This window comes from Zosterops lateralis (assembly GCF_965231275.1).
Source record: "Zosterops lateralis genome assembly, chromosome: 6".
NCBI classification, from domain to species: domain Eukaryota; kingdom Metazoa; phylum Chordata; class Aves; order Passeriformes; family Zosteropidae; genus Zosterops; species Zosterops lateralis.
In genome coordinates, this window is record NC_139761.1 from 34542999 (window position 1) to 34570514 (window position 27516).

At 45.6% G+C, this 27516-nt stretch overlaps 1 protein-coding gene and 1 long non-coding RNA gene across 6 annotated transcripts in view; one reads left to right on the top strand and one right to left on the bottom strand.

Annotated features, from left to right (window-relative positions):
* LOC310910938 overlaps positions 1-27122 on the top strand; it is a 29597-nt gene extending 2475 nt beyond the window's left edge. The window contains exons 2-3 of the long non-coding RNA XR_014590429.1: positions 22450-22551; positions 24964-27122. This is a non-coding gene — a long non-coding RNA (uncharacterized lncRNA). The remainder of the gene's footprint in view (positions 1-22449; positions 22552-24963) is intronic.
* Positions 1-27516, bottom strand: part of SLC8A3 (solute carrier family 8 member A3) — a gene marked incomplete at its 5' end in the record, with an annotated part of 89404 nt that overhangs the window by 39767 nt on the left and 22121 nt on the right. The window lies entirely within an intron of this gene.

The window sequence follows — 27516 nt, forward strand, 5'->3', positions numbered from 1 at the left end:
TGGTTTTTACTTCTTTCTACTCAAGTCCTTGTATTCAGGCATCCTTCAACTCAAAGCAATCTGCCCAGTACCCTTCTGTCTAGAAGAAGCCATTCCTGTTGACGTGAAAAGTCATCACTTGGAGGCACTGAACCCTTATACAAGCTGATTTTGTATACATTAACTCCCATCTGTTACATCTCTCATGCTAAACCAGGTTCGTGCCCTGCTATAAGCCTACCAAAACACGAGAGGCATTTCACAAACTGTAACAGAAAATCATCTCTCTGCCTCATGGAAAGGGTCTACTGCTAGCATGAAACATGACTCATGCTAAACCACACATAGCACTAAAATTGTTGCCACAAACTAAGATGTCAACAGCACCAGGAAAATTTAAGGGACACATGCAGAAAACTGTCCACAGCTGCTTGTTAAGGCAGAGACATCTCCAGCACTGCAGCAGTCCCAGTCTGGACCATCTGTGGCCAACCAAGCTGGAATGAAAATATTGTCTGTTCAGGTATCCTCCTTCCTTCCTTCCTTCCTTCCTGCTCCTCTTGACACAAGGCAGCTAGGCTGTCACCTCATCATCAGTCTCCCCCCGAGCTGCACACAGAGATCTCCCCTCCTCTGTGGCACCATGGCTCATGCCAATCCAGTACAGCTGCTCACTGGAGCTCATTCTGTTCTCTGTGCCAGCTCCTCTTTGCAAAGGTGATGGATACACAGGTTAGACCATATAAACCTGCTCTCAGGATATTGTAGTCTGAACCTCAGTAGTCACATGCCAAGATTTTTCTCATTTCCCTTGAGAGCTCTATTAAAAATAACTTTTGACATGAAATAGGTCTGGACAGTCATTTTGCTTTGTACAGTGATGCAGTTCAAAACCCAGTCTCATTACCCCACTGTGTTCTGAAATTAATGAGCAGACATCAAAGTTGTATACTCTCTTCCCTGCATTGACAGATGACAGTGCAAAGGAGATGCTAGTGCAGCATCTTCTTGATCAAGGAGGTTCCTGTGATGCAGGAGCACAGCACTACTGGGGCATGGGGAAGTCAGCCATATCCATACATTTATTTACATGAAGGCCAATTTTCATTTAAAATTACAGAATGATCCACTATCATTCCCCATAACATGGAGTTAAATTATAAGTGGCACACAGGGAGAGAAGAGGCCTCTTCCACCTCAAGCTCCTTAGCTTAACCTAGATTTCCTAATGAAAGGAACCACAGCACTGGGAATGCCACTGTACAGTCCTTGTTGCGCCTCTGACAGTGTCTTCCATTGTGACTCTGAAAAAGTCACTTTTCCCACCTGTAAAATGAGAATAAGAGCTTCTTTGCCTCTGAAGCATGCCACAAGCATGAGTGCATTAATATTTCAGAAGACTTCAATATAAGGGAGAGAGAACACTTGAAATGCATAAATAAATAGAAGCAAAGTTTTTAAGGAGAGGTAATATGCTTTACTGGCTCGACTAATATTGCTCTATGAGCTTCTTAACACATGGGATTTGTGCCCGAAATGTACTCAGTTTCAAAACTGGGATTTCTGTTTGAGCCTGTATAAAAAGTTTGTATTGCCTTAAATTGTCTTTTCCATGGAACTCATACCTATCAGCTGGGCTTAAGTTTCCTCTCCCTAGAGACTTACATCCTTAGGCCATTACAGTTTGCAACAACATAAATAGCTAATTAAAGTCTTACTTAAAAGTAAGAAAGCAATAAGAAGGCATCTCCAATTTCTTCTGGAAGCACTTGAGCTCTCCACCACAGCTCTGATTTCAGAGGACCTAAGATGAAACCTACAATATTTGCTGCAACAATATATTCCACCATTATCACACTATATTTGCTGCTCCAGTCATGGGAAAGGAGTCACACAGAGGGATGATTTGTCCTATAACTACCCACCTTCTGAAACAAGTTCACACAACCTGGTGGAACAAATGCTAACTCTCATAAAATGGCAAGACATGGAACTTAACAGGTCAAGCCCTTAGAGAAGGCTCTTGAATGTCTGTTCAGTCCTCATCAAGACTGAGAAGAGCCTGCCTGACACAAGCTCCTGTAAGACTGAACTCAGTCTCACAGCAAGAAAAGTTACTAGCTTTTAAGAAATACAAAGGTGCTCCTGGTCTCTTGTAAAGAGCAAGAGCCCAGGTGAGTCTACCAAGCACATCTGAAAAGCACAGTATGTCTGGAGATGAGGAGTCACGCTGCAGGAACTGGAACCATGTAAGCTGTCCCAGAGACTCCCCTTCAGAGCCCAGGGCTCTGCTCTGGAGAATGGGAGCAGAAAAGATAATCCAGAGAGGACATCCCAAAGCACCATCTCTCCTGCCCCCCTTCCTCCAGTCACACTGTCATTCCCAGACAGACTGGAAATCTTGCTTTACTACATATGCAAAATGAGATAACACCTTTTTTGGCCCCAAAGCAACTCTCACAGGCTTTGCACATGGGTTGTTTTCACACCTCACTGTGAGGCAGAGAACTCTGGCAGGTTTCCATCTCACCAGGCAGCTCAGCCACCTGGCCTCAGACATCCTCCATGCCTTTTTGTGTTCTCTCCCTTTCTAGGATTTTTCCTTACAGATGCTCTTAGCAGGGCAGTCTTCCTGGACTGGCCCCATTTTCTTTCTCTTCCCACCCTTCCTGGCTCCACACCCAGGAATCCCTGTGCAAGATTCTCTGGATCCCCAGGAAAAAAAAAAAAAAACATGGGACTAGGCAATGGTGCCTAGAGACAGGCAGGGAGCTGCCTGTAAGGGAGATGAAGCTGTCAAGATGGGACAAACTTGGCTTCCATGGACCTTCTCTCTGCTGGCAGGAGGGTGTCCAGCAGCATGATACTGAGACAGGGATACGTGGCACATAACCTGAATGAAGGCTGTGGTCGGCTCAGCTCCTCAGTCCATTTCAGGAGCCCTGCTGCGTCCTCAGCTCTCACAAACCAAAAAGTCAGCAGATCTGTCAAGAATGATAAAACCTAGCCACAGACCCTCAGACCTCTGCTTGTTATCAATTATGAGGCTTGCTGGCAGCATTTAAAGGCTTGCTGTGAGTAGGAAGGCCACAGTCATTTCTAGCAATCTGGTCTCTTACAGGACCCCTTATGTCTTAATGTCTCACACACTTTCATGCATTTACCCTTGCAGCATGCCAATGAGATGGGAACCAAAGGAAGAAATAAGGTAGGATACAGTGTCCAGCTGGCACCGCAGAACTCCTGGCTCCTGTCTGGGGAGAAGACCCTTCTCAGAAATAAGTTGCTATAGGTGGCAGCTAGGGATGGAAAAGGATGCCTGAACACTCACAGAGACTTTGGTCTGGTTTTCAACCAGATGCCCTCAACCAGATTGTCCAGAGAGATTTTGCTGGCTGAAGCTATCACCCCATGAATCAGAGGCACATGTAGCTCCCTGTGGCTGCTCCAGGAGTGAATTCCTCTCAAGTCAGCCAGGCTGGGTCCCAGGCAGAAATGTGATAGCCAGGACCACCTGAGTTAGAGCTGAACTTATTGAACAGGCCTTTTTTTACACTTATCAGCTGAGAACTGGGCAGCTTGCTTCTTGTTTGGAACACTCAGAGCTGGGCCCAAGGCTTGGAGAATGTGCAGTTTTGAACCCCTTGTACTGCTTTTCAAACATTAGTAACATGTGGCCAAGAAGGAGTCAAATGTTGCCTTGTATTTCGCTTGATTTACAAGAGCTCATAAGACAAGGCTACACACAAAGAAGGAAAGGCTGGGGTTTTCTTTGCTATTTTGTCTTAAGAATAGGTATACAATCTGGAGTGCTGGCTGTAAAGGGAAGCCTGTAGTAGATCACACCCTCCTTGCAGGCTTTTGTTGCGTTTGGGTCAGGCAACAGGAGAGGAAAGAGAGAGAATAAAATCATCACACTTCTTTTTTTCCCCTTCCCATACTCTGGATTTTAGAGAACGAGCTAGAGATGAAGTTCCTCTTAAAGCACATTTAACAAGCAGCTCTGGTCTGCAGCTCATGCATAAGTGATTCTCTCAATCTGAGTCCTGATCAGCTCTGGGGAACAGCCTGCCAGAAGCACCAAAGGTGACAGATGTGTAGTGTGTGTTTTGGATAACAGCCTATCATCTGCATAAGGTAGCTAAGAGATGATGCCTAAACTGAGCCTTGCCTTATTACCCAAAATGAAGACATTTATAGGCAGCTATTGCTTTGTGAAAGGGAAGAAAAAATAACTTCTGTGAGGGAAGAGGAGGGACTGTAAGACAAAGACTAAAGCAGAAAAACTACAGTCTGAGTGAGAAACAGGATTCAGTCTATGCAAATATCTGGCTCTCACCATGCTCTCTTATCTCAGCCAGCTCAATCCTGGAGCTAGGGACCAGGGGAGGGTTTGCTTTTGTTCTTTTGGGTTTTGTTATTCAATATAACTGCTCAAGTTAAAAGGGGCTCCATGAATCTATATTGTCAAAAGGAAAATCATTAGCTTGAAGCCCTAAAGAAGACATGTCTGAGGGCCTGTACCAGCTCCCACATGACTGCTAGCATGCCACACTCACTTCCTGCCCCATACCAGAAACCAACCACCTGCTTCAACCTCATTTTCTGAAAAACCTGAGCATGAATTCATGAAAGAGACCCTGTCTGTTAAGCTCAATGGGAAGGAAGAAAACATCACATAAATGCAGTGAAGGTGTGTCAACTCCTCCATACACACAGGAGGCCTGCCATGCTGCCACCTTGTTTAATGCAAGGTGGATCTGCAGTCTCTTTACTCTTAAGACCCAGCAAAGCAGGCTGCAAGGCTGAGTTTATTGCTGTATCTGGTATCTTCTCATTTGGTTCTAATCCTCTCCAATATATATGCAATATTTCAAATGCTCTTGCAGAGATGAGGCTCTTCTGAAGACCTGACATTTTTATAGCCCTGGCAAACCATCCATTTCTATTCAATTTAGTTCTTGACAGAAATGCACTGAGATTTACATATGGGTAGACAGGCCAATATTTTCAGGCTTGCATGCTGAGGGCTGCATCTGTACTGCAATGGCTGCTGTAGCTATAGGTGGTGTCAAGCTCCTTGTGTTGGCTATCACCAGCTGCTAGCAACATAGTCACAGCAGTGCAGGGCTCCTCACAGGCTGCAAGTCTAGGGAAAAAAAAAAATGGACACTATTGCTCTCGAGGTTGCTGAAACTGTTTCAAACTGTGTTTAAGCTGCAGTCACTACACAAATGTCTCCAGAATCAGAGGGCAAAAGTAGAGGTTTTATCCTTTCTGCACCACAGCCACCCCCCAAGACGCTACGTGGTCCTGCTTCCTCTTCACATTTACATTAGTCTTGTTACCACTGCTTGAGAACTTTGGCTTTAGCTTCTCCAGACTGCTCACTAGCATATACAAAGCTCCTGCCAACCCTGGATGGAGGACCACCCTGATGTCAAGACACAGCTGCTGCCTACACCACCATGGTTGCCTCTGTTACCCCTGTGGCAGGGGAAGCAAAGGCTGAAGCAGGCAGCTCTTGATCTCACCCCCGCTGAGGGACTGGAACATCTTTCCTATGTGGAAAAGCTAAGTGAGCCAGGACAGTTCAGCCTAGAGAAGAAAAGGCTCTTATCAATGGGTATAAATACCTACAGTGAAGTTGCAAAGAGGATGAAGCCAGGTTCTTGTAAGTGACACCCAGTAAGTGTACCTGAAGTGATGAGCACAAACCAAAACAGGGAAGATTCCTTGTGAACATCAGGAAACACTTTTCTACAAGGGTGACTGGAAGGTTGTGTAGTTTACATCCTTGGAGACAGTCAAAATACACCTGGACAAGTTCCTGTGTAACTAGCTCTAGATGACCTTGCTTGAGCAGGGGTATTGGAACAGATGACCTGTGGGGGTCCCTTCCAGCCTCAGCTACTTTCTTATTCTGTGAAAACTGAATAACCAGGACGACAAAATGTGAAATTATCAGTGTGAGATTCCTCCCTCCAATGGAATAAATATTCTTCAAAGAGCACAGCAAACCAGAAATGGCCCAAATATGCTACCATGTGCTGGGAGTACTATGAGAAAACTATCACAGGCAGAGTATGCCCAAGCTGATGGTCTGTCTGGGACTTGTGCAAGGGCTGGTAAGCTGATGGTAGCAATAATGTTTCTGCTGTTCCACTGCACTGGCCTGCATGTTTTAATTAACACACTGGTACCTACCTCCTTCTGTCCTGAAAATGCTTGCTGTCCCACTGGATTAACAAAGGGAACAATTTCCTCTCTGCTCCCCTGATTCAGTGACATGTCCACAGAGGAAAGAGGATTGGTGACCCTTGTTCTGAGACGGATTAAACCACTGGCTGGACTTCCAAAAGCAGATTAAGGGAAATAACTGCCTATCCCTCTGTTCTGAAAGGAAAATTCACCCCGATCATTATGAAGGCTGAAAATTGTTGAGAGGAAAGTCAAACCTTGCACTCCTGGGATCTTGAACTAGAAGAGCCAATGCAAAGTGGTAAAAGGATGTTAAATGTTTCAGTGACTGAAAGAACACAGAAGTCAACTTATTAAAAATCCATGTGGTAGCCAGTAGTGCTTAGACCATGGTCTGTGGGGCACTAGTGGCCTGCAGAGCATCCCTACATGGTCATCAGACCAGCTGCTGTTGCAATAACCAAGTATCCATCACTTTTTAAACAGGGACCTGCTCTTTCTACTCCTGTCCAAGATTCACAGACTTTCCCAAGACTATTTTTGACCAGCTGGGCTAAAAGAGAGCCTGTCTCTCTGCACCAGGCTGTCCTGACACTCCTTTTGATGGCAAACTTGAAATGGTAGAGGGAGACACAAAAATGCCAAGGAGAGGACGACAAACCATCTCAGGAGCACTGCAACTTGTTCATCAAAGGGTCTGTAAAGAAAGCAAGCAAACAATGTGTCATGTTGGGCAGGGTGCCCTAACCAGCCAGCTGGGCCCACTGCTCTGAGATTTTCAGCTTATACTCTACCTATGATTTTCACTGTTTTCCTTTTGGACAATTAGCCATGGCATAGTGTTTACCTCAGGGAAGAAATGGGGTCAAGAACTGAGAATCTGGAAGAGGGAAGGAAGACGATGGGGAAGCTAAAAATGTCAATAGATCAACTAAAGGAAATCCTCAATTGCCACCCTAGTAGATTTTCAAAAGCAAAAGAACAGGAATTCCCAAACCCCCTTCATTTTCAGCTCACTCTGAAGAGCTCCCTTACAGGGTTATCTTGAATAGATGCATCTCTGATAGAAAAATCTGACCTGAAATCTTGTAAAAACAAGGTCTCTCATGTTTCTTTAACTTCAGGGCCAGAAAATCCACATAGCAGTCTTCATCTATTCAGGGTCTGCAAGTGCCTTCCAGCCCTTCGTTAAGCAACATGACTAACGCTTGTCACGCGTGCTTTATTAACACTCCCTTCCTCCCCACAGGCTCTGGGTGCAGAAGGCTCTGGATACAGCACATGGTTTTGCCTTTATGGGGTTCAGTGGTTTTCATCTTTTCAGGGTACCTGCTTCTGTGTGGTCCTATTGGCCACAGGAGGGTGCCTCACATTTAGAGAGGGAGGGGGCAATGTCTGGGGAGGTCCCTTGCTCCAGTGAGAAGTGACTCCACTGCCTGTCACGGGGCTGCACCTGGCAGAGCAAACTACACAGCACTGAGACAGGTACAGCTCGAGCCTGTGTTGAATTCAACCACAAACATCACAATTATTGATCCTGAGCATGGGATTAGAGGAGGAGAGCACACATACACCTAACAAACCTGACAACATTGCAAAGCACCTCACATGCCTGAACATAACTGGCAGTGGGCTGATCTCACCTGGCACACCAAAACAGGCCAGCTAAACATTAATCAATTGTTGAAACTCCTTCATGATACAAGTAGTTTTAAATCAGGCATCTCAATGAAGTTAGGGCTGTTACAAAGGGAATCTGTTCATGGGTAACGCATAGAGAATTTTGTTTCTTTCCTCTCGGTGTGAGCAGTGAAAATCCCAGCTACTTTGCTTTGGTGACCTGAGGCAGTAGGTGACCTTATCTCTCAACCAATCTTTGCAGTGCCTCCATCTCCCTCCCCCTCCATGCTGGGGATGGCAGAGCAGTGCCGCTGGCATGCACAGTGAGTCAGCAGCCCCGCAACTCCCCGATCATGGAAATGTTCCCATTCCCATGGCTTGCTCACAGCTTTGAAACTAAGATGGGACAGCCCAGTTTGTGACCAAAAAAATGAAGAAAAAAAGAAGGCAGGTCCTCCAATGCAGTCAACACACCCATCAAAAATGCTCTGTCTGGGCCAGGGTATATGCAGAAAGTTGGTCCTGAGCACAAGCAGCCTGCAGGAGCCTTGCTGCTGCTCTGCTTTACAGAGAGAGGAACCACCTTCCTCTTGTTCTCAGGGCCTGCAGGGCATTCCAGCTAATGGTGGAATGGGGATGCTCCTACAGGGATGGTCATGATGTATTTCTGAGAAGTCAAAACAATCAGTGAATGAATGTTTTGAGTTTCTCAGCCAATGTTCCCATGAGTGAAATGTTATTATAGCTAGGAAAAAAATAGTCTCTGAATTTTTGTTGCTAGCATCTGACCTGAAGCCCACTCCTGAGATTTCAAAGCAGTTTCTTTAGCTTTTAACTTTTCACTGCTCTTTGCATTTCCATGCCTGGACAGTGAAAAGGCTAAGTAGACTAATGCTGTTTTCACAGTGTGTGGATCCTGTTCAGCATCATCCTGGCAATGCCAGGCCTCTTGAAGTTCTAGCCTCAGCTTCTGTGAAGAGACCTGAACTCATTTAAACACTCCAATTCTGCCTGTGCTTTTAATCAAATCCTTTGAGATCACCTTTGGGGCGCAATGTTTTTGTTCTGCAGCCAAGAGCACGTCCCACACCTTTATGCTGCTCTGACTTCAGCCAAAGTCAGTGGCTCTTTTCAGACTGAGTAGCACTAACCAGTAAGGACCAAACCCAAGGCTTCTGTGTTTGATTTGTATGGTACCAGCCTGTCCTGCAATAATGAGGCCCCCACTGCATTTCCATCACAGCTCAGTCACTGTGCATCACTGGTCCTCTAATGAGGATATTTCTGAGATAAGAGGGGCTGAACTCTGAACCATCGATGACAAAGGTGGTCTGGCTTTTTGCCTGACTCTCAGGACGTCCCCTATGAGGTCTGGTTGTCTCTAAAGAGAGTTAACTCCTCCCACTGAACTTCTATCATTTCACCCCCCTTCTGGGCTGGCACCCAGACAGAATCCTTTACTGGCCACTCACCTTCTCACCAACAGAGATATCTGATATCACCAGGGAAGCATACTCCTTTGTATCTTGCATAGGAATGGCTGACAGCCTTGTAATACTGATTTAAGGAAATATTCACCACAGAATTCCAGTTACTAATTCCAAGTAGTTTGTACTCATTCTTACTGACTTTGACCATGTAAGAAATTGTAGTGCTTTAATTTAAATGGGGTTACAATCTGGTGCAAACCACAGTAGAGACATCAAGTAGATGGATAGCTTACATATATATTTTTAAGAAATAACATGATTTTTCCTTGGTGTTCAAGCTATAAGGTTAATCTAGTATTAGCATTCAGATTTGCAAAAAGCAATAACCTGTTAAAGGGCTATCTGTGCTAGATCTGACTGTTAATCACCCTTTTCAATTTAAACAACAGCATATTATGACAGGCTGAGAAAGCTGGGGTTGCTCAGACTGGAGAAGAGGTGGCTCTGGGGAGACCTTATTGCTGCCTTGTAGTACTTAGATGAGGCTTTGAAAAAAGAGGAAGAGTGACTTTTTACACAGGCAGATAGCAATAGCACAATGGGGAATATTTTTAAACTAAAAAAGAAGAGATTTAGATAAGATATTAGGAAGAAATTCTGGTGTGATGGTGGCAAAACACTAGAACAGGTTGCCCAGAGAAGTAGGAGATGTCCCATCCCTGGAAGCATTTGAGGCCACATTGGATGGGGCTTTGAGCATCAGGAATGAGACTTAAAAACCTTTCCAACTCATTCTACAGCTCTATGATCACTATTACTAGAAATGGCTATGTAAAACATAAAAATATTAAAATATTCCCATCAATCTTTAAAGATCACAATTATATTTTTTAAATTTATCTTGGTCTTAGACTTTGACACTGCATATCCACCCCCTGCTGTAAATTCACTCCTGAAATCAAATCTGTCAGTGGCACGAAGTTTAATTTGATCTTGTGACTCTCTCCAGTACTTGCTACTAAGCTAACCCATTACATTCTGGACAACATATTAAGCTGTGACATAACAGCAGGGTTACACAGACATGGGTAAGAAGCAATATGAGAGCCCATAAGCACCCTGATCCTTCAATGCTGCCTGTGCTCTAAGTTACTCATAGTCTGCAAGGGCAGAAAGATGATATGGATTTCTGCTTAGAAGCCTGAATCATGGTGCAATAATCAGAAGCCAAAGGTCAGCTCTATCACTAGAGGTGACTGTTCAGAAACCAAGAAAACTCTAACCCAGAGGGTCAGGGTGGAAAAGAGAGAGAGAGGTGCACTGGGTTTTCAGCTACAAGTGGCTCAGCAGGTTGCATGTACAAACCTTTGGCAGCTCATAAAAAGCAGTCATCTACACATACGCCTACACTCATCCCTGTGGTGCAGACTTTCAGATAAGAGGTAGTGCTTCTCTACAGTACAAATGATAGGTGTGGAGATACACAAAGCAATGCATGTTAACAGAGTGTACCAACACTGATACCTACATGCTTAAACATCATCCTCACCGGGAGACACGGGATCTCCTGCCTGCCCACACTGTTTCCTCCAGGAGAGGATGTGCTGCTGTGCCAGACTGCAGTGCCTTTGGCAGCAGCATCACCTACTGATGGGTGAAGGATGGCAACTGTCCTGGGGTGGGGAAATGAACATTGGGCAGAGCATCCTCTTTCCTCCTTGGTGCCCAGGAGAGGAGAGTGAGGACGAAAGAGGAGGAGGAGGAGGCAGAAAGACAATGGATCCATCAAACCAAATGGTCTCCACTGACCTGGCCTTGGACAGAGTATCAGGAAATCTGGATATTCAGAAAACCATCCATTTGGCCTAAATCTTATGAACAGAATCAACAGCAGGAGAGAAATCTTAAGGAGTCTGAGGTCTTTATGGTTTAGACCCACCCATGCTACAGTTAGATGGAAGGGCTGAGAGACAGCAGCGCGATACCACCACACAGACGGAGCTTTGCTGTTGCCCCACCCTTCTGACTGTGGAGGAGAGGGACACATCTGAGTGACAGAAAAGGAACTGTACTTCTTTGCTGGTTCAGTTATAGAGTTCACTTTCTTCACAGTAGCTAGGATGGGGCTGTTTTGGATTTGTGCCAAAACTAGACCTTTTCTTTGTCTTGTATCACTCTATTTGCCAGTAGACTGGGGAAGGGCATGAAAGGTTGTGAGGGGACACAGCCTGGAGAGGTGGCCACAAGCATGTCCCACAGCATATGGCAGTATGCTCAGAATGTCAAGCTAGGGGAAGAAGGAAGGAAGGGAGTACAATCACAGTGATGGTATTTTTCCTCCTAAGTAACCCTTAGGTGTGATGGAGCCCTGCTCTCCTGGGGACGGCCAAAAACCTGCCTGCCCATCATGGGAAGTGGCAAATTAATTATTTGTTCTGTTTTGTTTGCACCCACAGCTTTTCCTTTTCCTATTAAATGTCTTTATCTCAACTCATCAGTTTTCTCACTTTTACCCTTCTGATTCTCTCCCCAGTCTCACTGAGGGGAGAGAAAGAGAACAGCTGGGTGATGCTTAGTTGTTGGCTAGGATTTAAACATGACAACATTACAAGGGGAACACCACTCAATTTCCACAAAAAAATAATAAAGATGAAGCTGTGTCCTCAGAATCTACAGCAGAAGGGAGTTTGGGCAAAGTCAGACTATTAACTCCAATAAAAGTCTCACAGAGGGTTCTTTTCACCAGCTTTTATCTGGGATGCCTGCCCAGGAACAGACAGCACTCATGCAGGTTCTTCTTCTCTCCTACAGTTGTTAATTTTAGACTCTTCTCTGAACAACAAAGAGTAGCAATCTCATAGAAATCACCACAATACATCTTCCAAGTGCAGAGCCAAACCTACTGGAGTCTCAAAGAGACTACAGATGTCACGTTTTGATTCCTGATTTCAGAGCAAGAATGCTCAGATCTGTATCTAGAGTAGCCAGAAATGTAGGGCTGTTGGTCTCTAGGTTGCTCTTACTGGACCAGCATGTGACAATACTGGGCATTCACTGCAATGAAGCAACCAGTGCTTCTGCAGCACTGGACAAAGCAACTGCTGGAGATCTGGGCCAGGTACTGATGGGCAGACCTAAGAACACTCTTTGGAGCATTTGGCACCTGGAAGCCTAAGAAAAAGACCTCTTAACAAGCTTCTTGTTAGTTTCTTCCTCATGGACATTTTTGGCTCTCATGAATGTAAAATAAGCCTCTTCTATAAAGATGCTGATGACACAGCTAGCAAAATCTTTCCTTGAACATGGTCAGGGAAAACTAAAGAAAGATGTTTCTGTGGGCTGCTTTGGTTCTCTTTGCATCTCTCACAGCATAGGACCTGGAGTGAGCTGCCACATTTCCCACTTCCCCAAGCTCCAGACGATGCGACCTGCTGTGAAGGAGCAAACCCGAAGCAGCCTCAGCAGACCACCCAAACCAGCTCTTCCCCAGAACTTCACCCGAGACCTTCACACTCTCCTTCAGAGGGGAGCTGCTTTTCAGCTCTTGCTCACAGTCCCTGCCTGAGCTTTGCTGCAGGTGTGTGTCTATCACGGCTATGCTTGGCTGCTCGTACCCCATTCAGACCCTGACCCACTCACCATCCCTGTCTCATCACCACAGGCCTCTCCTCCTGCACATCCCAACTTTTCCATCACCAGGCTGTGCTCAACCTGTGCAGCTGCTGTTTACCACTGACACCACATATCACAGAGCCTTCTGGCTCCAGACACATACAGGCAGCTTGTTCTGCCTTCTGGACACCAGAAAGCAGGACACTAAAGCACATACAGACACACGTGCCTTCTGCTGCATTCTTCTACATGCCCTGCCAGACGACCACCTGCAGTGGTGAGGGAGTCCTCGCAACGTAGGCTTGATGTTACTCATCCCTTATTTCCAAAGGTAATGTCTAGTCTGGGAGTGGTCAAGTCTAAAAGGTCAGTAAGGTATCCCAAGGTGCCTTCAAGAAAACAGGACATTTTATAAAACAGAACTGTGTGGGATATCAGCTGTATTGCACATCATTGCACTAACTTGCTCACACCTAGGTAAACAAAGAAGCCAAGAGTGCGCAGCCATTTCATTTTATTAATTAAAGTGACTGGCATTTATACAGCACCAAAGCACTTTGCAAATCTTAATTATGCTTCACAGCAGCTCTGTGAGGTGAAACGTGCTCCCATTTACAAACAGCAAAAATGAAACATAGTGAACTAAGAGACTTGCCAGGAGCTCAGTGGAAAAATTAGGACAGAATCCTAGACCCCACTGCCTTCCAACTGCATTCCCTAGCTGCTACTCCCCACCCTGCATGCTACCCCACAGCTCTAACCTTGATCAGATACCACCACAGGGACCTCTAAGCTCAAGCAGCTACATGTGGGTATGAGTAACACTGGCACAGAAAGCTGAAATGTTCTGTTCTGCCTAAGAGATGCCTCAGGAATCTATAAAATTTTTATTATTTTTCATATATTGAAACAGCTGGAGAATCTACAGCCAAGGCTTCAGAATGCCTCCAAAGTTCATTTCACACCACCCAAGGCCACTGAATTTTATTGCACTCACTTTAGAGAAGACTAATACTGGGAATCTTGGCACAGTTATTCCAATAGAGAAGCATCCCCAGCAGCTAGAGGAGAAGAAGGGAGACCCAGCTTGGTCTCCCCAGCCTGTCTGCTCTGTCCCTGGGAGAGCTCCCACATGTGCTCCCCATGGTCAAGCCAGTGCAAGGGGGGCACCAGACCTGGGGAGGCTGTTGGCAGTGACCCTGCCCAGCCATCAGCACTGAGGAACAGAAGGGGGTGGCTGAGGGGCAGAGGGGAAAGGGGGAAGGCCACCACTTGACTCAGCATCAGGGGCAGAGTCTGGTTTGTAGGGATGAGGAGGAGGAGAGGGGAAGGAGCAGCTTGAGATTCCACAGCCACGGCAGGGATCTGCTCCCATCTCTCTTCGGGTGGGACCTTGCTCTGCAAGAGCACTGCTCTGGAAGTGAGCGCCTGCCTGAGGGAAACAAGCCTGACAGATATTTTGCACAAATAATTGAATTATTTTTAGATGCTCAACACATCCACTTGCAAGACAGCTAGCCACACAGAGACGAACAGATCTCACAGCCCCTTGCTAATCCACTGAAACAGCTAATCTACTTAACCCTTGTAGCTCATGAATAGTGGCAGGCACAGGACTTCTCTTGAAAAGGCACTGCACCTTGTTACTTCTACCCCAGACACTGGCCCCAAATGAAGGACACACGTCCCAGGGGTTTTTGTTTTGTTTTTTGGGGTTTTTTTTTAAGCTTTATTTTATCAGGTGCATCCAGATAGGATGCCAGCAGAAGGGGACAGAACAAACCAAGTGGGGACGTGCCCTACAATAGAGAGACCTGTCCTCTCTTCCTTCATTCCCTCCTTTGCTGTTTCTTGCAGTATGACATATGCACAGGCATGATTCATCCCTGCCAAAATGAAACAGGGTCATCAGCAACCACCCCAACAGCATGATAGCTGGGTTGAGGCAGAAGAGGTTATACAGCCCCCAGCTTCAAAGCCAAAGGCCTGGTTTGGTTGAGCATGGAAAAGAAACCCCTGGAGTCACCTTCTATTTTTCTTTGACTTTTCATTATTTTCACCAGAACAATCTGACACATCTTACTTTGGAAGGCAGCTCAGCCTCAGTATTCTGTGGATAGCGTTGTGCTCAGTTCTGCCCTCACACCTCACAAGACCAAGGGTAAGGTCTGATCCCCATCGGCTGTATCATCACCTTTTTGTCTATAATGCATGTTGTAAACAGCAGGTCTGTAAAGTCTTATCAGCTGAAGTAAACAGCAGATAAACAGCTGTGAGATAAACAGCATCCGGAAAAAATGATCCCTAAATACAGGCATACGCGCATTGACACAAGGCTCGGGGGAGCCAAGGGCTGTATCTCCAAATTTGTTTTCTCCACATAGCCAGGACATAAAGATAATACCCTGATATTTCAGTGCTGCTCAGGAAACATCCTAACAAATATGCGTTTGTTTGGTTGTATTTCAACTATCTCTATCAGCAAATCTGCAAAATTCATGGAATTGGGACAAAAAGGATCCCACAATATATTCACAGTGGCAAACAGATATTACTGCATCCAGGAGAGATGCACAAACTGCCCAGTCACGGATGCTGATATGGCTGTATCAGTTCTGCTTGCTGCTAACTGCTTTGAAGAAACTCTCAACTGCTACAAGACAGAGAGAGGTGCTGTTCTAAAGTCAAGGGTGCACAATACTTTGATATAATACATACCTGGATGAATTTCCAGCACAGTTAGGATGTAGAGGCAACGGATTGGGAAGAGTGGTATTTTTACATCTCCTGAAATTTTTCTTATGGAGCCGAAAAGGGTAATGATTTCTTTTAACTGCATGCCTCAACCTGAGCAGATCCCTGCTCTGTTGCTGGGAGAACCTCTGATGAGTTTGGTCAACCAGCTTTGCAGTGTCCCAGCAAAACTAGTAATGAGTCTTGCAGAGGAAAAGGCTTGGCCCTTCTCAATATCTGGCCACAGCACTGCAATCCTGCTTTATCAACAAACATCCACCAAAAAGTCTCAAAGTTTATCAGAGTCCAAGCTCAACCCAAGGTGCACTGAAAGGAATGCTAAAGTTAGCCCAAACTTCTGCAGACACAGCACAAGTCCCATCATTGGCAGTGGGTCTGCAGCAACAAATCTAATTTACAGACTACTTTTCCAAATTCAGCAATATTTTCAACATAATTACAACAGTGCAAAACTCAGTGTTCAGGTCTCAGAAGATCTTTAGGCATCTTAGTATCCATTTCTGTCTCCTGTTATCTGTGCTACTGTGCAAACTGCTGTTTATGGAGAGTCTGTCTGCCAACAACATCAACCTACTCTGGAAAAAAACCTGCAGAAAACTCCCTGAGATGCTGTATGAAGAAATTAATCTCTTACCTCTGGAATGATTACACCTTTTTTTCCTAAAGTGAAAAAAAAAATAAAAGGCCACCACTAGAAGAAAGTGGTGGGTAGGGTTTTTTTCAAAAGCTTTTCTGTGCTACTCAGAGAATCACCCAAGTGGATGAATAGTCAACTGAACGGCAGATTTTCCATGAGTTTGCAGAAGAGCACAGCAAAGCTGCGCTGTGTCCTTCCCATCACAATTTTGTAACCCTAAGAAGATTTTGTTTTATTAGGAGTGTCACAGCAGTACCTCCCACCAGTAACAAAATTAATGTTAAATTAGCATTAATATTTAAAGTAAGTTATTCTATTCCATGCTTCAGTGTTTGTGAGGAGATCAGGATAATCTCTCTGAGGATTTCCAGTTTGCTTCCCTGCCACGGCATCTCCTAGATGACAACTGACACTTGGCAGTATTTGATCCTGTTCAATATTACCCCCTTTAGGAACCTGGTTGAGATGCATAGTTTCTTCAATCAAGTCCTTGCCTGGGACTTCTGAGTGGGGAACACGGTTGGAAAACAGGTAAAAATTATGGATTTTGGAGCAAGGAAAGGCCCTCTTTCCTGCCTGCTCTTTCCAGCAGCCTGCTGAGGGTATTCCAATGTGAATCCTGCTTTCCCATCTGACTGCACAGCCTGGCTTCCCTCTCCTCTCTCTCCTGTTCTGCCAAAGCTATGTGACAAAAGCAAAGTCTCCCCCTGCACTGCCCTCCTCCCTGTACAGGGCTACTTCTTTCCACAGCTCCCACTGACCAGGGCACCAGTCACACTTTCCAACCTTGCCCACAGCCAAAAGAAATTCAAATTTAGAAGCTGCAACTCAAGGGGAGAGCAACTTGTGATGCTGTCTGCAGCTCACTGCTTTCCTGGCCTTGATGCACAGCTGGGATCACTGGGAACCAACGAGCTGGATGGATGTTTCTGGCCAGAAACCCTGCCTCTTCTATAACCACATACCTCCCTGTGAGACCCCGATGTTTCCCACTGGAAACATTGCCCCCTGCAATGCAAGTGTCACTGCAGCAAGGGGAAACAGTGCCAGTGCACACCAGTACTCTAAAAAAATACTCTGAGGATTGTCTGGCAAAGGGACAAATAGTCCCAGGCAAAATTGATGACTGGCTGAAACCATGCAAACACCTGTTTAGTATAAGCATTCAGCAGGATTTCTAAAATCAAACCTCCCCTGCATATTAGATCCCCTCAGAGGCTGTCCCGAAGACATCCTCACATCCTCTCCACCCCAGTCCTGTTAGCATCCTATAGACACAGTGCATGCTTGGCCTCTTCCCAGGAAGGACTTCTGCCAGTGTTGACTGAAGACCACCTGCCAGGACAGATGGATCCTACATCTCCAGGCACCAGAGTGGGGCACCATGTGTCCCTTGTGAAAAACTCTAACATGTCAAGTCATCAGGGTTAAACAGCACTAAGCTACCAAAGGGTTAAAGTCAGAGAGGCTATTGCAAAGGCAATATGATATGGAGCAGAGCTTAGCTTTAATACATTGGAGGGCAAAGGCCTCAGGGGGGGTTTTGCTGAAAATCTTAATAGGATCAGCCTACAGGATTCACTCCCATTCAAAGGTCAGTGCCTATGTATCAGCTAGCAAATGGGCTGGATGGCCTCCCTGCACCAGGCTGCCCCATCTCATCCTTGGGGAGCTCTCTGACCTGCTCTTTCTCAGCAGCACCCAGGTAGCTGCTCACAGGCTCCTGGCTTTCCCTGCTCCACAGCCTGGATGGACACCCAGATCTTGCCTTCACACTGCCCAGCCTACCAGCTAACCTTAAGATGGGGCACAAGTGAAATTTCCTTCATTGCAATGGTTAAACAAGATCCAATAAAGAAACTGCACTCGCATTTCTTTTTTTCTCATATTCAGCCTTATTTTACTTCATGGAAATAAGCCTGCAGGGATCATTTCATTTATGCTGCTCACTACTACCAACTCCAGTAATGTGTTTCCTCATTTGCATCACCAAGGGATGTAAGTTTGCCCCAAAGAGCCCATGATCCACCCACAAAACTCTCCCCTGAGCCAGACCGAAGAGAAGCAGAGGGAAGAAAATAATGGCCGGGACAATCTAGAGAAATAGGGAAAAATCCACAAGGAGAATAATCATGAAGAAAAGGAGCAGGAATAATCTTCAATGCTACCTTATGGATTCTTCAAGCAAAACTGAAAAATAATGTACTTCAAAAATCCCCCCTGAACTGGGCACACCTCTAGCCACTGCATTTTGCCTTCGCACGCTTGCTGCATCCACAGTGAAACATTAACAAAAGCATAGAGAAGTGGCCTGTAGAGCTGGGATGCTGGAGTGTCACAGCTCATCACAGGGTGGAGAAAAAAACACCCCCGAGCTCTGACAGCTCAGCTCTGCATGTCACATCAGTGTCCATTGAGGAAAGCAGGCACAGGAGATGCCCCAGAACAAAAAACACTCTACACGACAAAAGCCATGTCTGTGGGAAGAGGAAGGGGCCAGTGGGGATATGGTGGAATGAAGAGGAATGAATTTAAGCTACCTAGAAAATTAGAGTTAAAAAGATCACATCTAGATGTATAGCTTCCTACCAAGGAAGCTAAAATTCCTTTTCCATCACATTTTCTCTAGTGTTGACAACTAAAGCATCTTGCATTGTATTTGTGTTGTGGTTAACGCTCTTCCAGAAGGTGAGGAAGCACACAGGTTTGAAGCAGCAGGCTCAGGTCAGTGTGTACATCTGAATGGTAACATGAAATTTTTGTGACCCAATCCTGACTTCCTGAGGGAGAAAAGGGAACCCTAACATACAGCTTGTGCCTGGCTAGGAGGCACTAAGGTGAGTGGCATCAGCATTCCTCTTTTGCATGAAACAGCTGAGAGTGGATCCACCCAAAAGCTAGAAATACACAGTCCAAGCAGGACCTGTTGAGGGAATGAATGGCAGAAAAGCTGGGACCATTCCCCACCATTTGCAATTTGGGGACCAAATAGTTACAGATCCATTACAGCATCTCTCCTACGTGCAGTTCCTGGTCTGACTGGGGCCATCATGACCTTATGACACGAACCACAACATCGTCTCCTTTGAACTTCAGGCACAGACCACTTAAGAACCCACCATGAGAATGGAGACAACAGTGTTTTCAGGACAGTTTTCAGGGCCTGGGAAATTCAGGGATTTGCCAGCAGATCTGGGGGACTTTAATCTTGAAGTGGCTGGTTCCTACACGGTCTCCCTAGGAAGGCAGATTAATAGCTGATGGCCGACCTGGTCTTTGTTTCACATACAATAAACAACTGTGACATCCCAGAAAAAAAGAGCAAGCTTCAGAACCACTGAGTGTATCAAAGATGTGCAGTTAAAAATAACTAATGCTAGAAATGCTGTGTAAAGCAAACATGTAAGCCAAAGTACAAGAGTTACCTTTTAGAAGATAATCACGGAAGGAATCTGGTATATACAGCCACAGTGAAGTTTTGTGCAGTTCCTTATGTCTCAGAGGGGTGGGAACAACTCAGAGTTCTCTGCCTGATATTTGCTGTTCAGGCAGTCTCCTAGAAGCACCTCCTGAGATCTTCAAAAAGGCAGAAAGTGAAGGCATCCCAGGCAATCCCTCTACCTCTTCATCTGCAGTTGTCACCAACAGCTGTGCCTGCTTTTCCATGATCAAAAGCCAGCTGGAATTCCTTACTTCCCAGAGAGTGATAGACAGACCCTGTCCTTACCCTACCTCCCATAAAAGAATAGCAGACTTCTGCCACATCAAGCAGGGGACCTGTTTGATCCACCTCAACATCCTGGCAGTGCCCAACTCCAGCTGGTTTGGGCATGGTGTTTGCAGCATGCCAACCTGTATCAGAGGTCTCTAAACAGTCTTTGCTTTCTCCTGGCCCCAGCAAGCATTCAGCTCCTGTCTGAAAGCTTGAAGACTCCGTTCATCCTAATTTGTACAACTGGGATACTATTCTTATTCAGCTAAATGTCTAACTCATAGAAACACTGTTCACAAATGGGAGCAAAAAGCCTTGTGCACTGGAGGAAAAACTCTTACCAAACACAGGTTGCAGCAGAGCTCGTGCTGTCTCTTCCTGCTGCAGCCCCATCTGCCCCAGCTTTGCTACCCTGACAGCATTATCTGACAGACCATATCCACCTATTCCCTCCTTCGCATCCTTTTTCATTAGTCTTTTTCCTTGGGCTACCTCCAGTCCTCAACCAGATCCACAGACCAATCTAAGACATTTCATTTGAGAAAAAAAAAAATCTTCTCCCTAACTCCTCTCCCCAAGGTCCCAATACTCTCTTCAGTCTCTTTCCAATTACCTCAGTGGCTCTTCAACCGTCTGCTTACTGGTGTTGTTCAATCCTGAATTCAGATTTGGCAACAAAAGTATCCTCCAAGAAATACTCAGTGACACCACCTCACTCAGGTGAGTGACCACAGAAGAAAACAAGAGGCTCTCGCTCCTTTCCTTGTAAGATTTGTTAGCCCTCTGGCAGAAGGGAGCATTTTTGGAACAGATCAGTTATATCTGCTACTCCAGGAATTCTTCCTACAGATAGCTTTTTGGGGATGGAGGATGTGGCTAAGGGATGGCATGTCTATCTGAGTTCTCAGAAGGCCAACACAGCTAAGTCCAGGCTGTGTCAGTAGCTCAGCTAAATCAGAGGTGAGAATTTGGCTGTCTTCTCTAAATTTTGTCTTCTCCAAAACATTCAAGGACATGGACACGGACAAACAAGGGTGAAACAGAGTGAAAGGAAAAGTAGTAGGAGGCAGCAATAATGATGGATGAGACCCAGGAGAATTTAGGGATTTGCTTTGTGGGGTTCACTGAAGGGAGTATCACATTTGTCCAGGCCTATGTTACACTGGGAGGAAAGACACAGAAAAAGAAGATAGGTGACGCTGGCCTAGCTTCACAGACACTCACCACTGTGGAAACAAACTCCTTTGATTCTGTGAGCTGTGGGCTCAGGCATGAGCCTGTCTTATATGAATGGACAAGATCCCACAGCAAGGGGAGGCACTAGGAAGGAATGGACTCTGCCAACCCTTGTGAGCAGGGCTGAGTGATGTACAGCATTACCCCTCAGTGGGAAGACACCAAGAGATCTGTAAACACACAGTGTCTCCCATCCCCCTTGGGAGAAACTCATTGTGAATGTGCAAATACCCCTGTCCCCCACCCTGAGGCCTCCTGGGTCTGTAAGGGGACCACTGCCAAGACAGAATATGTGACAGCAATGGAGGGCACATCCTGTCTACTGTGCCCACTTGTCCTCTGTCCAGGGAAGGGCAAACCTCTCTCCTTGCTTCATCTTCAAACTAAGGCTTGGTAGGAATACTGTGTCCCCTCAGACACAACCAGGAGGCTTCTTAATTAGGCAAATGACATTCAAAAAATAGAACTAAGATGTCTGCCCCAGACCAGCAGAATATTTCAAATATTATCTAGGTATGAAAAAGGATGTTTTTAGAATGTTAGACTTCACAGTTCTTCAATAAATTTGGAGAGCTAGATGGGCACTAGGAAAGTCCTTTCTCCCACATCCAGAGGGCTCGCAGAGACACCTAAGATGCAATAGAAAGTTGTTGGTTTTTGCAGGGATAGAGTTAATTTTCTTCACAGTAGCTAGTATGGGGCTATGTTTTGTGCTGAAAACAATAATAATACAGGGATCTTTTCATTACTTCCAAGCAGAGCTCACACAGTGTCAAGGCCTTTTCTTCTCACCCTACCCCACCAGTTAAGGCTGGACTGAGGTTTATAAAGACAGATGAGACTCCAGCAGCTTCATAATAGACCATGGGTTATAAAGTATGATAAACAGACACCTTCTCGTAGGCAAGGTGTGAAGTGAATAGTGGTTTGTGTTCAGCAGCCAGTGCAGCCCAGCAGAGACAGGAAAGCAGATATCCTGGAGGGCATTAAAAGAGGAAGAGGAGGAATTACAGTGGACAGAGCTGAGAGGGAGTGATGAGAGCAGGAAGAGCAGCCATAGCAGGTATACCTCATGAAACAAGGGGAAGGTTTGCTGACCACAGTGGTAATTACTGAGACAGATGAGACTCACTTTAATTGCCTAGGAAAGGAAACAAAAATAAGGGTTGGAAAGAATGATCTACCAGCATGAGCTGGCAGGACCTACAGAAGGCAGCAGATATGGACCAACTATCCTGGGATTAAATCCATCTCTCCATGCTACCTAGAACTTAAAAGGCCTCCACTGGAGTACAGGTCCAGTTCAGGGTGCTGTACTTCCAGAGCAATGTGGACCAACTCCATGGAGAAACAAGGAGAACAACTGGATGGTAAGTAGAGCTGGTTTACTTGAAGAAAGGTTAAGGGAACTGGGATTACCATACAGAGGAGGAAAACACGAAAGAGGAAGTGCAACTTTCAGGCACAGCATTCAAAGACGTGAAAGACTTATTCAGGAAGAAATAAAGAAAGAAAGGATCTGGCAAAAATGTAATTTCCATGTCCCTGATGGAGAGAATAAACAGTAAGAGGCTGGATTTGGAGCAAAGCAAATTTAGCTCAAAAATCAGAAACCTCTTTCTAATGTGGTAGGGTAGTGAATTTCTTAGAGGGTATTGTACATGCCTCTGCACCAAAGATTTTCAAGAAGAGACTGGGAAAATATCTGTCAGAAAACACAAAGGCGCAAGTGGCTCTGCCCCAAGCTGAGATGATGTTGCACCTTTTTTAGATGGCTGTTTTATGCCCATGCTCTCAGCTGAGCAACCAACAGTCATTGTGCTTAACTGGAACAGCAAAGGAGGGATACTCCTCTCTTCAGAAGGATCATCCCTTGAATTCTGTCAACTGTTGGCCATCCTTGTAACACTCCACAAACTGAGCTGCTTGTCCAGCGGGATTTCACCAAGAGCTGTCTCCTTGCCTGTCCACTCCCTCCACAAGACAGGCACTGCATTGACTGCTGTTTCTGGGGAGGAGGCTGGCAGCAGGGAAGCCAGAATTCTCTTCCAAGTTAAAGCAGGCATTAATGGTGACTGTTGATGGCAAACTACAAGAGCAGAGTAGAGGCATTTTCTATAAATACCAGAGCCAACAAAGGATGAGCAACAAGGCTAATTTGAGAGCTGGCTAGCTGGGAGATGAAAAAGCCCTTTGCTTACCCAGTTCGACCTCAGAATGCCAGAGCAGTACACTGCATGCACTGTGGTAGAGATGCTATCAATCACCTGCCCTGCTGAAACATTTGGCCCCACTGTTTGGGTGAAACAGACTATGAATTAAGGATGTGAGAATTGGTTTTACAGAGTTAAGATCCATGTCCATTTTTGTAGCATCACCGGTTTTAGAAACATCATTAAGAATCTGGCATTTTTTAAACTTCCCCCCTATTTCTTTCCATGTTCTCTTGCCAACAAACTGCCAGATCCTGGCTAGAAATTCAGTCAGTGTGCTGAAATCTAATTTGAAAAGATAGTCTTGCTTCGAGCTGAATTGCTATAAGAAGTATCCAAATTTCACAAGAAAGACAGGAACATCCCTTCTAGGTGTGGAGCCTGCATAGAGGCTTCATAGCCCAGCATTTATCTGTAGGGGAGAAGAAATGAGAGCAACATAGGGGGAGGACACAGACCTCTGTGTGCATCTTTCCTGTCCAAGGATGAAGATGCCAGACTGCAAGGATGCTTCCTAATCGGTGCAGAGCCACATTCTGGAGAGTTCCTTGGGGTGGTAATTAAAGGACATTAAAGCCAGAAGGATGAGCTACAAGCCACATCAATACCTTTCATGCCATGACTTATAAAAGCTGGGCTTTCTAGCTTAAATGAGTTACATTTTGCCTCTAATGCTCATTTGAATGACATCAGAGGAAGAAGTGACTGTCATTGCTAGAGGGGCCACAACCACTTCTGTCATCACATTGAGCTGTGATTCTTCTGCCTTTAAAAGAAAGCAGCAAAGAGATCACAGAAGCAGAGAGATGCAGATTCTCATCTAACCTGCTGGACTTAATGGGGGGTGGGTGGAAAATGTCATGTGTTGAGAAATCCAAGCAAAGGATCTCTTACAGACAGACTTCTCTTTTACTTGTCTGACCCAGACGTTTTGTGATTTACCAGCAGCCAAAGACAGCATTTTAGCCCTACCCAAACAGCAGAATGTTGCTAGCTGCAGGGATCCCTGGACCTGTAGGGACCTGGTTGACACAGTACTAATTGGCCATGGCAAAAATGAGAGATGAGACACTGTCATTCTTCCCAGCCTAGAGAAATCCAGGTGACACACATCCTCCATTCAGTCCTTATCAGAAAGCATCTCTGAAATAAAATCAGAGGAGTATGTAATTATGTATGCACGTGCTAAGCTAAGAAGTGCAAGTGTTACACTGCAGCTTCATGTATAAACCTGACAAAGTGGGAAGATCTGCACAGAGAACCCTGCTAGATTTATCTTAATAGCTTTTTTGAGAAAAAACTATTCATAAGTATTTAAAATACTAGTAACAATGTTTTGGTGGGTATTAAATACTTATTTACTACAGAATAGAGTTTCCTCTCTGCATCCTGCTGGGAAGGACTGTTGACACCTATGCTCAGAGCTCACACCCACGTGATGATCCCAAGGTTTGACTGCATTACTGCTTTCTGAAAACACATCCAGGGCCTTTGCTCCAGGCGTGGTGCAGGACAGGCAGGGTGCAGACCTACAAATAACTCAACATTCCCTCTCTCCTATCCCTCCAGCTGCCCAGCCTGGATCCTGCCATGCTCTCAGAGTGACAGCCTGCACCCTTCCAGAACACACAACCACTGATGCTGCTAACACTGATGCTCCAGCCAAAACAGTCCCCTCTCCCTGTTGCAGGAAGTGCTGAAGCCTAAAGGCAGGAATCTCACTGGGGAAATTTGGAAGACCCCCTCAGCAGTGCTGGCAGCCACCTCCTCAAGGCAACACAAATTTTACCAGTGCCAGTCCTTCACACTGCTTTTGAGAAACACATAGAAAAAAATGTAACAGAAAAAAAGTCAGTAATCTTAAAAACAAATATATTTGGCTTTAGGGCTGTAGGTTTTAGAAAAAAAAAATTGGCTAAAATGACACAGCTAGCTGCTAACCTTCTGGAAAGCCAGGTGGTCAAGCATTCCATCAGTGCCAGTCAGGACACTTCAGGGCAGGGTTTTTTTGGTCAGATTTGTATCGCTCCCAGATTGCTGAAGATCTGCAAAGACACACTGGCCCGAGCCCTGGAGAAGTGGATGACCTGTCTCAGTCGGCTGCACCATGGCTGTAAGCCTAGCTCCATCTTGAAGCTGAGTTCTGTCTGCTGGTGGGGACCATGGAGCAGCAGTGATCCCATGGGGACTAGGCTGGATCACCATCGGGGACTCAATGCTCATCGATGCCAGTCCACCTCTCACTTCAGATTTACTGCTGCTTCTGGCAGTCAATAAAAGCTTGCAATGCACTAGGCAGGAAACCTCCCCTCTTCAACCCTCCCACCCTTCCAGCTAGAGAAATCTAGGAAGATTTATTGCAGCAATAAAAACAAAAGAGACAGAAAGCTCTGGGGGAGTCTCCAAGGCAGGCAGTGCTTCATTAAAGCCCAAGCAGGCTCTTGGGGGGATGCTGATTTCTGGGAGAGACCACACCAAACAGCAGTAAGCAATTCATCCACTGGAAAGGGAAATGTCAGCCCACGCTCATGTGATATCCCAGCAGAAGGCTAGGAGAGATAATTCAAACAGAAGGGAATACTGGGCTCTGGGCTTTTCACATCCCTGAGTGGAAGAGAAACCAGATGGAAAGGGAGATGCTCAAGCAGGGGAGCCAAGAGGCAGCCACATGAGAGCACTCCCATCCTCCTACTCCCATCACTGTATATCTCAGGCCCAGGCCATAGTGATAACCATTACTTTGGTCCCAGAACTTCACATACTCCTACCAAGGCACTTCACTCGTGACATGGCACTGCTTGCTCTCCTGGTACAGGGTGTCTCGGGGAGTCTGAATGGTTCCCACATCACTATGTGCCTTGCATTGCTGCAGGCAGATCTCTGGAGGAGATCCTCTGCAGGAGCCTTTTGCTCAACTCTGCTCTTACAAACTGTAGTCCCTCCTTCCCAGCTCCCCAGTTTCCATACTAAGGCCCCTAGATACATGGAGCAAGAGATCATGTCTATCTGGCTTGTGGCAGGAAACATGCAACATGGCCTTGCAACTCATTGCTTTCCTTCACACAGCCCCTCCAGGTCCACATGCTCCAGGTCCACACAGAGACCTACACACTGGAAGTCTGAAATTCCCTGGAAAACACTCCCCACATATTTCCATCACCCTCAGCACTCAGACTGGCTCCTCATGGCCAGTCTGGCACCCACCAACCTCCTTCCTGGACAGATGCCATGCGTGGTGTAATGTCAGGTTAAGGGCTGTGCTTTTGCATCTAAGGAGAAGGGAGAGAAACCCTTTAGGCCTGAGAAGGAGAGAAAATTTATTCCTTCAGGAGGAAGAAGAAGGCAATGTAGTGTAGCAGAGAAAATCCCTTGTGGCCTCAGAGATTTAAGTCCCATTCTTCCCCTCTGCAGAGCTTCATGGTTTAACTTCACAAAACTATCTTTCTGCCTTAGTTTCATCTGCAAAACAGGATGCAGGATCTGCCAGCAAGTCACAGGCATCGGGCTCAGAGATGACTGGTCATCCTTTGTAATTCCATGGTGGAATCCTTTGTAATTTCAGATCCTTTGCTAATCAGATGCTTTAAGTACTCGAGTATTAAAGGGAGACACATTAAGCTACCCAGAGCATGGTCAGTATCAGAGGGACTCTGTAATTTTTTTGTTGTTGCTACTGTTGCTGGTATTTATTTGCATGTTTGGGTTTCCCCCTGCAATGGTTCCCATATGAAACAAGATTGAATGAATCAAGTCAAAAGATTCCAACTTTTTATTTATTTACTTCTAACTGTCACTTCTGCAAACCCAGCCGAGGATCTGAGAGTCAGACATGACCTTGTCTGCTTTCCCTGGAAATAAAGACCTTGTATTATAGAGGAAATTATAGAGGGAAGCCTGGTTCTGATGGAAAAGCCAGAAGACATCCCAGTCTGTTTTTCCACAGCTATTTTGTTTGTGGAGGGTTGGGAATAGTTTACCCACACTGCCCGCACAAACAGAAGCAATTCACACAGAGAAGACCAGGCCTTGGAAAACATTAAAGCTGAGAAGTTGGTAAAAGAAGGGAACAGATACTATTTTTTAAGCGTGGTATGCATCATGTTGCCTGTGTCCTTGTGTGCA